General features: G+C 41.5%; 1 protein-coding gene across 8 annotated transcripts in view; it reads left to right on the top strand.

Annotated features, from left to right (window-relative positions):
• The window catches only part of ARHGAP6 (Rho GTPase activating protein 6), a 192,617-nt gene that overhangs the window by 131,761 nt on the left and 46,071 nt on the right, over positions 1-14,785 (top strand). Inside the window, exon 1 of one of the 8 annotated variants that reach the window (XM_035116655.3) lies at positions 5,074-5,623. The exons of the other annotated variants lie outside the window; for them this stretch is intronic. The gene's annotated coding sequence lies outside the window, so the exon portion shown is untranslated. Of the gene's footprint in view, positions 1-5,073; positions 5,624-14,785 lie in introns of those variants that run through there. 8 annotated transcript variants of the gene reach the window in all.

The raw sequence follows: 14,785 nt of genomic DNA, 5'->3' as shown, positions 1-14,785 counted from the left end.
AAAATCACACACACAAACTATTAAGGAAAGGGAGGAGAATAGATGCATTATATTACACATATCTAACCTTTTGTAACTTTACATTTCATCTATATTCCTTGCATATCAGAAAACTGGTTATGAACTGTGCATTGTGGGATTGTGTTGCTTTTCAAAGATATTTGGGGAGCTGCCAACATCCATATGTTTACTTGTTTACAATAAATTTATTTTATTGTATACATTTTGGTTCCCTTGTCACAGAAATAACAAAAACTATATGCCAGTGTTTAGTCCCCCTCCTTTAAACAAGTACCAGTAAAGCTAGCAACACTAGCCAAAATATCTGTTTAGCTTATAATTTCAAGGAGTTAAAAGAATTTGGTAATTAGATGTCGGAAAAACTTCCTTGACTAAGCGAGAATGATGCACATGAATAGCATTTAAGGCAGAAGATGAATAGCTATGGTAAAAACAGAGTGAAAATTGTCTGTCCAATCAGCAAAAAATAAATAAATAATAATCCTCTTGTATTAATAGAAGAGAAAAAAGTTTTTTTAAAAAAAAGAAAAGAAAACAAATAAATCTTGTGTATTCATAGTAAGTCACCCCAGAAGATACAAATATTTAGTGGGAACCCATTTGTTTCTTAAAGAAAATGAATAATAGAATCATATAACTGCAGAATTGGAAAGGATTGTTCTAGTACAACTCCCTGCAATGCCGAAATCTCAACCAAAGTATCCATTATTGTGAAATTATTATGAAATGATTTGCAACAGTTAATATCAAAAGTACTATAACTGAACTGTTGTGATGTCTGCCAGAAAAGCTTAGCAATATAAGTTTCCAGAAAAGCTTAGCAATATAGGGTAACTTTAACTGCAAAGCTACCTAGAAACTTTGCATCAGATCCCAGGATGGAGCAGAAAGTATGTTGCTGCTGTCCATGCACAATTCTGGGTCATTATAGTTAGTGTTCACATTGGCACCAGCTTTCATCTCTGGGAGCAAACTATTGTTTCAGCCTAACTTTTCAGAACAGAAGGAGCTTTGGTTCATGAAAGGTGAGTTTTGCTTGTGGAGGCCCCCCCCCCCTGCCCGGTGAATAGAACAAAAAGTTGGGACCCAAGCCACTGATTCCTAAAAATAGGAAGGCGTATTTAAAAACAATATGTAAGGGTAACAGTTTCCAGGAGCCCTTACAGCTGTCTCTTTCTGATGAGGAACAGCTGCTTGGAGTCTTTTCTCCCTAAGTTTCAACTGCCCAGGAAGTATTTATTATATTTTGAAGACACAGAAGACATATAGTGTGCGCGCACACATACACACATTGTGATTTGCGATATATCACCATGCTGAATATTATGAAATCATTACCACGATGTGGACTTCAAACTAATTTTGGACAATGTATCCATACATTGCCCAGCCCTGGCCTACATCTCAATAAAAGTTTATTTATTAAAAAAAGAAGCTCATGAATTTGAATGGGTAACCAGTAAGAAAAGGTGTTTAAGCCAAATTGACATTGGTTCAACTGTTGCTGCTTGGGTTATTGTAGCTACAAACTGATGCGCTTTAAAAGCCATTTCTTTTTTGCAGTCTAGAATCCTAATCCTTTTTTCTGCATCTTTTCCAACTGCAGTATCCTCTCTGAGGTTTGGCAACCAGAACAGTACACAGTATTTGTATAACGGCATGGTGATTGTGGCATTTTTATTTTCAATCCCTTTCCTAGTGATTCCTAGCAAGGAATTTGCCTTTTTCACAGCTGCCGCACACTGGGTCGACATCTTTATTGATCTATCCATTCCTGGTCAGTCACCACCAGTTCAGAACCCATGCGTGTGTATGTCAGATTAATTCATGGTTTGCTATCTTCTTTGCTGTGTGACTGTGTTTCTACATATATACAGGTGCACTTTTAGAATAGTGCTCTGCAGACAGCAGCAAGAGATTACGAACAATTACAGTGGTACCTCAGGTTACAAACACCTCAGGTTACAAACACTTCAGGTTACAGACTCCGCTAACCCGGAAGTAGTACCTCAGGTAAAGAACTTTACCTCAGGATGAGAACAGAAATCGCGTGCCGGTGGTGGAGCAGCAGGAGGAGGCCCCATTAGCTAAAGTGGTACCTCAGGTTAAGAACTGTTTCAGGTTAAGAACAAACCTCCAGAATAAATAACGTTCATAACCAGAGGTACCACTGTACGAAGCTTAGCCCAGTCCAATCTTTGTTTTCTTAGAAGCAAGTCTTTTGCTTTAGTAGGGCCTGGTTCCACTGCAACCTCAATGCTGCTTAATTGTTTCTAGAGATTTTTTTACACCTTCATGAAAAGAATTGAATATTACTCCTTCCATCAGATTAGCAGTTTCTCTCTCATCAGCTCATGGTTGGAAAACTGGTTGAATCTGGTGTTACGGTTGTAGAGGCTGCCTCTTCATTATCCTCTACCCAGGAAGAAAGTGAGCCAAGATTTCAAAGCAGTCGAGTCCTATCTCAGAATACAAGAATGTTGCATGGACCAGACTTGTGTAACTATCTGGCTACACCCACACACCCCTACACACAATGGGGGTCCACAAAAGAAAAGAGAGAAACTCAACAGCCAGGGCAGAAAGAGAGGAGAAAAGAGGGTCGAGTTGGGTTTTGCAATGAGTAGTGGATTTCAGGAATGGAGAGGAAAGAAAACAGAAATTTGGGATCAGCCAGGAAGAACAAGAGAGGAAAGATTATTGCTAACAGGAAAATCAACACTCTGCTTCAGCTTGTGGGGTAGGGAAGGGGAGGAAGGGATATGGCACAGCAAGAGATGGGAAGAAAGGATGGGAACCAAGCTGAGGACTGCTTCAATGATCCAGTAACCACCATGGGAAGGCAGGGAGGACAGGCACATCAAGGAGCCTTAGCAAGTAGCACTAGGAGATAAATTGGGCTGAGCAGAGAATGCTGCTCTTAACAGGATTCTTCTTGTCATGCTGCCTGCCCTAATCGTTTAGCAATGAGCCATGTGCAGATGCCAGTGCTATGGTGCAGTGAAGGAAGGATGATTGGTGAAGGCATGATAGAGCCTGTTCACTAAGTCCTTAAAGCCGCAGCTTCCCATTTTAAATTTTGCATCTTTGATCTCCCGCTTGGAGGCAGAGCTGGAAAAATTTAGGACTGGGATCCCTGTGTGGGAGAAGGTTGAAGGAGAAAGCTCTTCTTAGTACCATTTCTGAACCTAGGAAAAAATGGGGTTTTAACTTGCATGGTTAAGAGGAAGAGACTATAGCGCTGAAAGTGCATTTTTCTTCTTCTCTTTATGTCTGTGGCAAATGGGAACTTGGGGAGAGGACAAAAAGGAGCATTTCTGAGTGTGACATACCATGGCATTGCAGGAAATATTGGGTCAAGTGGTGTCATTTTTGGACAGGGACATTTATTTGCAGGAGGCTCTGATCCAATCTCAGATTTGTTGTGTTGAGTAAATCACTTGTCTTAATCTAGTCCAGCACTCTGTTTTCCACACTGGCAATCCAAATATCTTTGCAAAGCTTAAGTGAAGGTGAATGCATTTAATCTTCTCCATATTTTATGGCCTTAGTAAATTCAAACAAGTAGTGTTTTGTCCATGATATCTGGTATTCAGAGAGATGCAGTTGAAGACAGTGTTTCCTTGTAGCTATGACACCTGTAAGAAACCCTTTCATGGAGTGTGTGGAGTGGAGCAGGCAGTAGCAGCTTTGTTGGAATGTGGGAGAAGCTGGAAAAGTCGGCCAAAACTGTGGCTTTGGAGGCTGCAGTATTTCATGTAGGGAAAGGGTTAATAGGAAAACCACACAGATTTGCCCCCAAAATGTGCTAGTTTGTATTAATATAAACACATTTAGAAAGAATTGATGTAATTTAAATAGAAATACAATGCATCTCATTATAGCTGGGCAACTGACACAGTAACTTGCTCACAATTAAATTGTGCAATTATTTTTAGTGTTTCAATTATGAGTTTTGATCATGTTGACCATCTTTGAGATGGTTATCTTTGGTAGAAAGGGTAGGAAGATGAGATGCATGTGCCTAAAATGCATGCATGCATGAATGAATGAATAAAACGCAACATAACTATTGGGCTTTCTAAATTGACGGGTTATCTTTTGCAAATCATTGATTATCCAGGTAACAATTTCTCTTGTTCTGCTTATTTTAATCAAAAGTAAAATCACAGGAAAGCATATAGCAGGGACAAATAGACACAGCAACTGCTGAAACTAAATGCTTCCTAAAAGCAAACAGGAAGGTATTTAATAGGCACTTAATAGCTTAACATAGGTGCCTGTTGAAAGAAGTTGGATTGTTCAAATTTTTGGCTGCCACCAAAAAAATGCTCAATTTTTATGGCACATATACCTTATCTCAAGAGGTGGGGACTGCAACCTCTGCAACAAGGAATCTAAATATAGAGGTTGCTTCATCTAGGTGTAGGTGGTCTTTAAGATGCTCCAGACTCAATCTGTTCATGACATTGTAGGTCAAAAACAACACTTTGATTTGTGCTTAAGTAGCAGCCATATTCCATACTAATTGAAGGTTTCACCCTTCAAAGATAGCCCCATGTGTAATGTAAACAACAAGTCTACATTTCCTCCCTGTTTCTAATAAGGTTATATTGCATTATACAATATATGGCAAGGATACATTCTTAAAAAAAATAGCTTTATTGAGAACAGAGAGACATAAAATGGGGGAAGGTCGTAATAAAAGGTATGCTCACATCTATCAAAAGGGTCATATCTAGACAATTTTTGAGATATAAATTTATTTGAGATACAAATGCAGGAACATTATTTTAATCTTCAGTTAAAAACCCATACCCACTCCCATACAAAATTAGTTGAGGATGGATTGGTTCATAGTATTTTCCCCTCAACCCATTTTAGCAGTAAAATGTTATTGGCTTATTGTAAGAAGCAAGTTGTACTTTTCAAAAAGCATTTGTTGCAGTTTAGCATATGTGCGGCTTACGTTTCCAATAGGTTTGCCGTGGGTGTTGCAACTTCTTGTTTGTTAGGGTCAGAGAAATTCCACCAAAGACTTAAAATCAAGGACTGACCGTCCTAGATGAGAAAGAACATTAGATGTCTTTACCATACTCAAAGGGATTTTACCAGATGTGTGCAGCATTCTTTGGAGTGTTCCTAATAAGGAAACTTTGCACAGTTACAGTGCAGTTCTGCATTTGAAGAGCCATTGTGGAAGAGGATTTTCTTTGGACGGAAGGGAAAGATAACCACTCCTTGCACCGCTTCAAAACAACCTTATGGAATAAGAAGCAGTTATAGATTGTTTTTTCCCCAACATGCAGACTTATCTAGAATTTGGCAATGCTAAACTTGTTGAACTTACTTGGAATTCCAGTTAAGAGATTAATTTTCATTTCTTTTGATTCTTAAGATTTATGATGGTAGAAACCTGTGGCAACTAAAGTGATTATAGGAGTTACAGTTTGGGCTGCCTCTAAGATACCTGATATATACACATCTCCAGGAAAAAATTGTGCCTTTCTTCGAATAAGAGTTCTACAATGGATTAATCTTCATCAAGTTTGGTTTCATGAAGTTAACAAAGGACTGTGGAAAAGCAGATTTGGGTTGATGGGTAAGAAAATAGTTGTAGTATTGTAGTACTTTTGAATATTAACTTGCTTTGTTTTAATGTTTACTTGCTATAGCTAATTTGGCAGAAAAACAACAACCCTACCCAAACAACTTTTCACCATTCACAACATATTTCTTGCTTGGTAAGGGAAACTGCTCTACCTGCCACTTAGCAGGCTAAGAAGTCAACAAGCAGCGAGTTCTCAAATACCCTTGATTTTGTCTGTTTTCATGACTTTGCATGTACTGCTAACAAGCCTGAGAGGGGCAAAAGCCCTTCAATCAGCAGTGGTGTTGTGTAATTAAAGTCAATTATATGACTAGACTTAAGTTGGCTTGGCTGAAAATTGTTTGAAGTCTCTGATCACTTTTTATCATGTTTATAGTGAACATACAAGCTCTGTAATGCTAGTTACTGAAAACTGTGAGGAGGGAAGTATTACGTTGTTGTTGTTTAGTCGTTTAGTTGTGTCCGACTCTTCGAGACCCCATGGACCAGAGCACGCCAGGCACTTCTGTCTTCCACTGCCTCCCGCAGTTTGGTCAGACTCATGTTCATAGCTTCGAGAACACTGTCCAACCATCTTGTCCTCTGTCGTCCCCTTCTCCTTGTGCCCTCAATCTTTCCCAACATCAGGGTCCTTTCCAGGAAGTCTTCTCTTCTCATGAGGTGGCCAAAGTATTATAGCCTCAGCTTCAGGATCTGTGCTTCCAGTGAGCACTCTGGGCCGATTTCCTTAAGAATGGATAGGTTTGATCTTCTTGCAGTCCATGGGACTCTCAAGAGTCTCCTCCAGCACCATAATTCAAAAGCATCAATTCTTCGGCGACCAGCCTTCTTTATGGTCCAGCTCTCACTTCCATACATCACTACTGGGAAAACCATAGCTTTAACTATACGGACCTTTGTCAGCAAGGTGATGTCTCTGCTTTTTAAGATGCTGTCTAGGTTTGTCATTGCTTTTCTCCCAAGAAGCAGGCGTCTTTTAATTTCGTGACTGCTGTCACCATCTGCAGTGATCATGGAACCCAAGAAAGTAAAATCTCTCACTGCCTCCATATCTTCCCCTTCTATTTGCCAGGAGGTGATGGGACCAGTGGCCATGATCTTAATTTTTTGATGTTGAGCTTCAGACCATATTTTGTGCTCTCCTCTTTCACCCTCATTAAAAGGTTCTTTAATTCCTCCTCACTTTCTGCCATCAAGGTGGTGCCATCTGCATATCTGAGGTTGTTGGTATTTCTTCCGGCAATCTTAATTCCGGCTTGGGATTCATCCAGTCCAGCCTTTCGCATGATGAATTCTGCATATAAGTTAAATAAGCAGGGAGATAATATACAGCCTTGTTGTACTCCTTTCCCAATTTTGAACCAATCCAGTTCTAACTGCAGCTTCTTGTCCCACATAGAGATTTCTCAGGAGACAGATGAGGTGATCAGGCACTCCCATTTCTTTAAGAACTTGCCACAGTTTGCTGTGGTCGACACAGTCAAATGCTTTTGCGACAATGTTTAAATGCAGTTAGCACAACCAGTCGAAGGCAACATGGTGCCCTCCAGATTTAGTTGGAATCCAGCAAGCAGCAGCCACAGACAACTTGGCCCAGTGGTCAGGGATGATAGGTAATTGTAGCCAACAACATCCAGAGGGCACCATGATAACTACCTTGGCTATAGAAGCATATACTGAGCGGTTTTGCTCCAAATTTTATAAAGCAAACTAAAATGGATGGTCAGTTAATGACCTGTGGTTGTGATTTGACTGTGCTGTTTTCTGGCTCCCAGCATCCATGCTAAATGTTAAGGAGAATTGACATGCCTTTGGTTTCACTCATAAAGAAGAGAAAATGTTTTACTGCTCCGAGAAACAGAAGTATTTCCCAACTTAATTTTAAATCTCTTTGAGATTTGTTATCTAATAACTGGGGCTGTGCCTGAGCCTGTATGTACTGCAAGTGCTTGCTAGTTGATGGCAGCAGCTACCTCCTAGTCTCCAGATCTTTGGAGATTAGTATGAGCCCCCCAATGGCCATCCATGAGCTCAATCTTCAAATGTATAACTTGTTGCAGAGCATAGTCCCAACTAAAAGCCGGCCATCTTTTGGCTCAGTCTCAAGAGTATCTCGTAACTCTAGCAATTGTTTCTGTTTTTCATAACAGTGGGAAATTTTATGGCTATTTTCCCCCTTCTCCCGGCCCAAAATAAATGCGCTGCTTAAAACAAAGAATGAAACTAAAGGGCACCATTTGAATTTCAGTGCACCAATGATTGAAGATGGCAAAGGGCTGTTCTATCCTAATCATGTGTGACACTTTTCTAAAGAGAATCTGAGAGCTCTGGCATGGGAAAGGAATGAAAGGACAGTCATTGGGAGAAATGCTTTCATGTTGGTCTAATGACTGTATAAAATGCAACATGTACATTCTTAAGCCCTGGCAAGTAACTGATAAGTCTAAAGGGAGCTGTTAAGTATATGTGTATCTAATTTCCAAGAAAAACTACATCCCTCTTTTTGCTTCCCATTCTACATGTTGACTGAATGCAGGGGCGGGGGGAGTAGGGTCACACTTCCTGACTCTGTTCCTTTGAACATTTAGCAAAGGGCTTCTATGTGCCTATAGCTGTAGGCACACAAATTCCACACATTCAGAATCCCTCTTAGTGAGGGGCTCCTGATCATGCCAAAGAGTCTACAAGCAGACAACTGTATGCATGGAGAGGCCTGATTTAACCTTCTACTGAACTCACAAAGGTTGGGGTGGACACCTTTGGAGGTTGATCCATGCATTTGATCAACATGTGGAAAGAAGGATGGGAATAAGGTTAGTGTATCTTGAGACCAGGGAACAAACCAAATGTGTGCATCTGCACTATTCCTATTTTATGCTGGTCACTTATACAATTACCAGTAGGTCAAAAGTATTCCGATTCTTCAGTTGTTTCATTGGTTATATTTTACCCCCCCCTGCTATTTAGTAAAGATTTGCTTTCAAAGTGGTATATAGCAATTACACTCCAGAACGTATGCATCTTAGGTGTGCCTTTTCTCATAGAATCATAATCATAGGACTGTAGACTTGGAAAGGACCACAAGGGTCGTCTAGTTCAACCCACTGCAATGCAGGAATCATTTGCCCAATGTGGGCTTGAACCCACAACCCTGACATTAAGATTCTCATGCTCTACCAACTGAGCTATCGAATCTGAATCTTGGCAGCTGTTGACATAGTCTAGGTTCCAGGCTGGGACAGCTGTGGGGGTGGGGAATGGGTTGCAGCTGGATTTGAGCTCACTGATAGTAAAGGTGACAGTCCACTGAAATGGTCCCTGCATTAATCTGTGGTATGCCTGGAAGTTGTTGACATAGTTCAGATTTAGACCATTGCTGATTTTATTTAGAATGGCAGACTAGAGTTAAAATGCTTGCATGATACTTGATTTTAATTGCATTTGTAAACATAAGTGGATGTATTGTGGGATATACTCCTCCAGTGTATATTTAATAAGTAACATATAGACACCACCTTATACAGAAAACCAACTGACCGACAAACATATCTACATGCTTCTAGCTACCATCCCAAACATACCAAACAATCCATCGTATACAGCCAGGCCCTACGTTACAACCGCATCTGTTCCAACTCTACAGACAGAGAATCTCACCTAAGAGATCTACAGCAAACCTTTTTAGAACTAAAATATCCACCTGATGAAGTTAAACAACAGATCAACAGAGCCAGGCTGATACCTAGAGAGAACCTGCTGCAAGACAGACCCAAAAAAGAAAATAACAGAACACCACTAGTCATCACATACAGCTCCCAAGTTAAAACAGTACAACGCATCATCAGAGATCTACAGCCTCTCCTGGACAATGACAGCTCCCTTTCTCAAGTTCTGGGAGGAAGACCTTTCATTGCCTACAGACAGCCACCCAATCTTAAACAACTCCTCACCCACAATAATACAACCACCAGACTTAACATGGACACTGGTACCAGAGCCTGCAATAAACCCAGATGCCAACTTTGCTGCCACATACACCCGGACAACATCATTACTGGCCCCAACAACATCCAACATACCATCTCAGAACTATTTAATTGCTCATCTTCTAACATTGTGTATGCCATCAAATGCCAACAGTGCCCTTCAGCTCTCTATATTGGACAAACAGGCCAAACCCTACGCCAAAGGATTGTTGTTGTTGTTTAGTCGTTTAGTCGTGTCCGACTCTTCGTGAGCCCATGGACCATAGCACGCCAGGCACTCCTGTCTTGCACTGCCTCCCGCAGTTTGGTCAAACTCATGTTCGTAGCTTCGAGAACACTGTCCAACCATCTTGTCCTCTGTCGTCCCCTTCTCCTAGTGCCCTCAATCTTTCCCAACATCAGGGTCTTTTCCAAGGATTCTTCTCTTCTCATGAGGTGGCCAAAGTATTGGAGCCTCAGCTTCACGATCTGTCCTTCCAGGGAGCACTCAGATGTTGTCTTTGTCCATGGAGTTTTCTTGGCAGGGATACTGGAGTGGCTTGCCAGTTCCTTCTCCAGGTGGATCACGTTTAGTCAAAACTCTCCACTATGACCTGTCCATCTTGGGTGGCCCTGCATGGCATAGCTCATAGCTTCTCTGAGTTATTCAAGCCCCTTCGCCACGACAAGGCATTGATCCATGAAGGGGACGCCAAAGGATAAATGGACATAAATCTGACATCAGGAACCAGAAGACAGAAAAACCAGTAGGAGAACACTTCAATCTCCCAGGACATTCTATACAAGATCTCAAAGTAGCTGTCTTACTACAAAAGAATTTCAGAAATAGACTGGAAAGAGAAGTTGCTGAATTACAACTTATCACCAAGCTCAAAACCATGGAGGGACCTGGTTTGAACAGAGATATCGGATTCTTATCTCATTATACATGATAAGCGATCTTCAGCCATCTCAACCCTTGCTTTTTCATGCAAAACCATTTGCAGTCGTTTTCGGTCATCAACAGCTATCAGTCAGTCAATCACCCACTTCCACCACCCTTCTGAGTGATCCCCCCTCCCCTCCCCATCCCCACCCCTCCCCACCCCTTCTCTACATAAGTGCCTGGGGACTTCTATTTCACTGTATCTGAAGAAGTGTGCATGCACACGAAAGCTCATACCAAAATAAAAACTTAGTTGGTCTTTAAGGTGCTACTGAAGGAATTTTTTTATTTTACTTCGACCCAGACCAACACGGCTACCTACCTGTAACCATGACATCTTCTATAATTTTAGACAGCTGTTGTCCAGAGATGAGCAATATGGTCAGCTAAATGCAAGCATTGTAGTGTCATAACGATACCAGTGCTTTCAAAACTGAGGCTGTGTCTATTTTCTTTTCACAGAAGTCTGCTATAGTTAAATCAAACCTCAGAAATTAAGATACTGTTTGTTTTATTTGAATTTTCTGGGTTACTTATTTTGCATTGCTACATTCATTGTTTATTTTTTTAATAGTTCAATTGCATTACTGTATAAAGGTAACAAAGGGAAGCAGGTGGCGCTGTGGGTTAAACCACAGAGCCTAGGGCTTGCTGATCAGAAAGTCAGTGGTTCGAATCCCCGTGACGGGGTGAGCTCCCGTTGTTCAAAAGCACATCAAAGTGCAAGTAGATAAATAGGTACTGCCCTGGCGGGAAGGTAAATGGCGTTACTGTGCGCTCCTCTGATTAGCCAGAAGCGGCTTACTCAAGCTGGCCACATAACCCAGAAGCTGTCTATGGACACCTCCCTCGGCCTATAGAGCGAGATGAGCACTGCAACCCCAGAATTGTCTGTGACTGGATCTAACGGTCAGGGATACCTTCACCTTCACCTTTAAAGGTAACAAAACACACAAAGGAAACTGTAACAAAATAGGAATCATTAGAGTTCAAAATAATAGGCATAGAATCTATGTACAACAAAGAGAATGTGTTGTGTATCTTGCATCAATTTAAGCATGAACTTTAGGGAGGGTTAATAAGAGGCTGGAATGACCGTGCATATATCCTCTCCATAGAGCAATTTGAACCAATGGTTGACATCATATATAGAATTCACGTTTCTATTCACATAAAACAAAAAGTGCCCTCAGATACTATCAGATTTGTTCCCCCCCCCAAGTACACAGTATCAATGCATCAGACTTTCAGAGACCAAATTTTATCTAAGCACCCTGCCATGGTGAATTTGGATGTTTTCCATTGGTTGGCCAACTCCAAGCATGCTGCTACCAGTAACACAGGAAACATGTTCCTTATGGATCTCAGGACCACCCAGTCTACTGATATCAAGTAATGCCAGAGGTGGAATTGGGGAGGGGGGTGTTGTCCTATACAGAATAATAGCCTATAGTTTGGGCAAGAACTCCACCCCAGTAAATTTTCACAAAACAACATTCCCACCAAAGAAATAATCCCTCCCCTCTCTACAACATCTCCAACAGAAATATTTGGATTTATGGTGTATAAAGCAGTCCAGTGCCACCTATGGTTTGTTTTTAAGGTTGCTTCTTGGATGCTTTCTGACACTGATTTCAATGCCACTCACCTCCACACACCATTTTAGTATTTAAGGAGGTACCGTACCAGCTTCTTCAATAAGTACCTTACATGTTAGGGATTTCTTCCTTTTCAAATTGGATCCATCCTGTGCACATACCATGTAAGGCATCTTCTCGCATTTTCCAACCTTAATTATTTTCATGCAAATAACTGGATTTGAAAAATCTTAAACTAGGATGGGGGTAGGGGTGGTTATCAGGAGATCAGAGCATGTTTTGTGCCATCAGGGGCTGGCCATCCTTGTGTACATCTAAAACTTGATAACTTCTTGCCTCCTCCCATCTCTGAAATTTGTGGTATTTATCAGATGGCATGAGCAATCTTCATATGAAACTGAACTGTTGCTAACATTAATTAATAGTGTGCCTATTGATTTTGTAAGCAATAATGTTTGGATTATAAGAGATTGAAGGGTACTTTCACCATTGCAGGCAGATTTTGTCTTACATGAATTTTGTAGCAAGTAATACACTAAGCACAACTGTTTCATAGTGAATCTTAATATCAAGCTGTTTTCACACTTCCTTCATGCTCTTGGAATGCAACGGGTTTATGTACACCCGCCCCTTTACTATGATGTAAGCTTGTAGAATGATTCGGCTACTCTTGTATGTATCTGATGCAGACATATACTGAATTTATATTTGAAGTACTGTACATACTGTGAGTTGTATTTCTCTTGTGCGTGTAAATTTAGCCTCCCTGTGGACAGAAGGCAACATTCCTCATGGTGAAATGCTATGCAGAACTTATGAAAAGGGGTAGACAGACATAGAACCATAGAATTGTAGAGTTGGAAGGGATCCTGAGGATCATCTAGTCCACCCCCATTTAATGCAGTAATACGCAGCTGTCCCATATGGGGGTTGAACCTGCAACCTTGGCATTATCCACATCATGCTCTAACCAACTGAGTTATCCCAAAGAGGTTCATGAGCCATCTGAAAGACAAGAAAAAGTGAAAAGTCATAGAGTAATTGCCAAGTTTCTTAATTCAGTGGATTATTGACCCCATGGCTTTTGACAAAGGCAGGACATCTGTATTCAAGAATAGTAGGCTAGGGGGCACTAACATGGATTCAATCCTTTAAAATGGACATCTAGCTTAGCATTGTTGTTGTTGTTGTTTAGTCGTTTAGTCGTGTCCGACTCTTCGTGACTCTATGGACCAGAGCACGCCAGGCACTTCTGTCTTCCACTGCCTCCCGCAGCTTGGATAAACTCATGTTCGTAGCTTCGAGAACACTGTCCAACCATCTTGTCCTCTATCATCCTCTTCTCCTAGTGCCCTCCATCTTTCCCAACATCAGGGTCTTTTCCAGGGAGTCTTCTCTTCTCATGAGGTGGCCAAAATATTGGAGCCTCAGCTTCAGGATCTGTCCTTCCAGTGAGTACTCGGGGCTGATTTCCTTAAGAATGGATAGGTTTGATCTTCTTGCAGTCCATGGGACTCTCAAGAGTCTCCTCCAGCACCATAGTTCAAAAGCATCCATTCTTTGGTGATCAGCCTTCTTTATGGTCCAGCTCTCACTCAGTAGGTTAGCAATAAGAAATCTGACCATGGGAAGACATCGTGTTAAAACATTGTCCAGTGCAATGTGAACAGGCTCCTGCACGTCGTACCTCACTGACACCAGCTCCAAGGAGGCATTCAGAAGCGTTCACTTCCTTTTTAAAAAAACAACAACAACTATAACTTGTTTCATCCAAATCAACAAACTCTGCTTAATTTTAATTACAGTTGGGTTAAAAGATGCCAGTATGAAGCCATTGCTTCAGGGCTGTCTTAAGCACCCCTGGTGCCGTGGTGCGCCGGATCCCTCCGGCGCCCCCGTCCCGTTTCCCACCCGGTGGGCGGGTGGACGCAGCGCGCAGGCAGGCACAGCACAGTTGCCATGGGCGCAGCTGCGCGGTGGACCGGTCGGCCAGCGGGCGCAGCTCGCGGCGCCCTCCTGGCGGGCCGACGCCGTGGTGCCGTGTGCCACCTAGCCTGGCCATAGGGCCGGCCCTGCATTGCTTCTTGAGATACCCAGGGCTGACTAGGGACCGTCTGTCTGCAAAGCACATTTTCTCCCACAGATCTTATTTAAACAGATCCTTTGTGTTCTCCTTGAGAATGGGGATGGAGGGCAGTGCTTGTAACCAAGCTAGTCCTTCCTCCTTTCATCAGAGGGAAGGCCTATGTTCCATAAAGGAAGGAAGATCTACAACTGGCAACTCCCATTCCACTTTTCTCCATAATTAAGTTGTGTTGGGACAAAATGAGCTTCTTGAACAAATGTTTAGTGTACATAATGTTTTTAGTACAATGAATCTTATTGTACTAGCTTGTGCCCCTCTTGTGAACGGTCTAAAGTTTTATGTTACTTTGGTTTGTTTTATTTCATTTTGTTTCTAAATAAAGCAGACAGCTGAAAGTAAACATTTATTGCTCATCTCAGTTAGATCAGGAGATTCCAGTGTTCATAACATAGCATTATCCAAAAATATTTTGACAGATACGGTCTTCACTAACATCATGTTAGAGTGGCCTAGGAGAGAATTTACTGCAGCAAAGTTAACACATGCTAGATTTCTTTG

This window comes from Zootoca vivipara, chromosome 4, assembly GCF_965207765.1.
Source record: "Zootoca vivipara chromosome 4, rZooViv2.hap1.1, whole genome shotgun sequence".
Taxonomy (NCBI): domain Eukaryota; kingdom Metazoa; phylum Chordata; class Lepidosauria; order Squamata; family Lacertidae; genus Zootoca; species Zootoca vivipara.
Note: the sequence above shows the minus strand (reverse complement) of the source record. Positions and strands in the feature narration are given on the sequence as shown.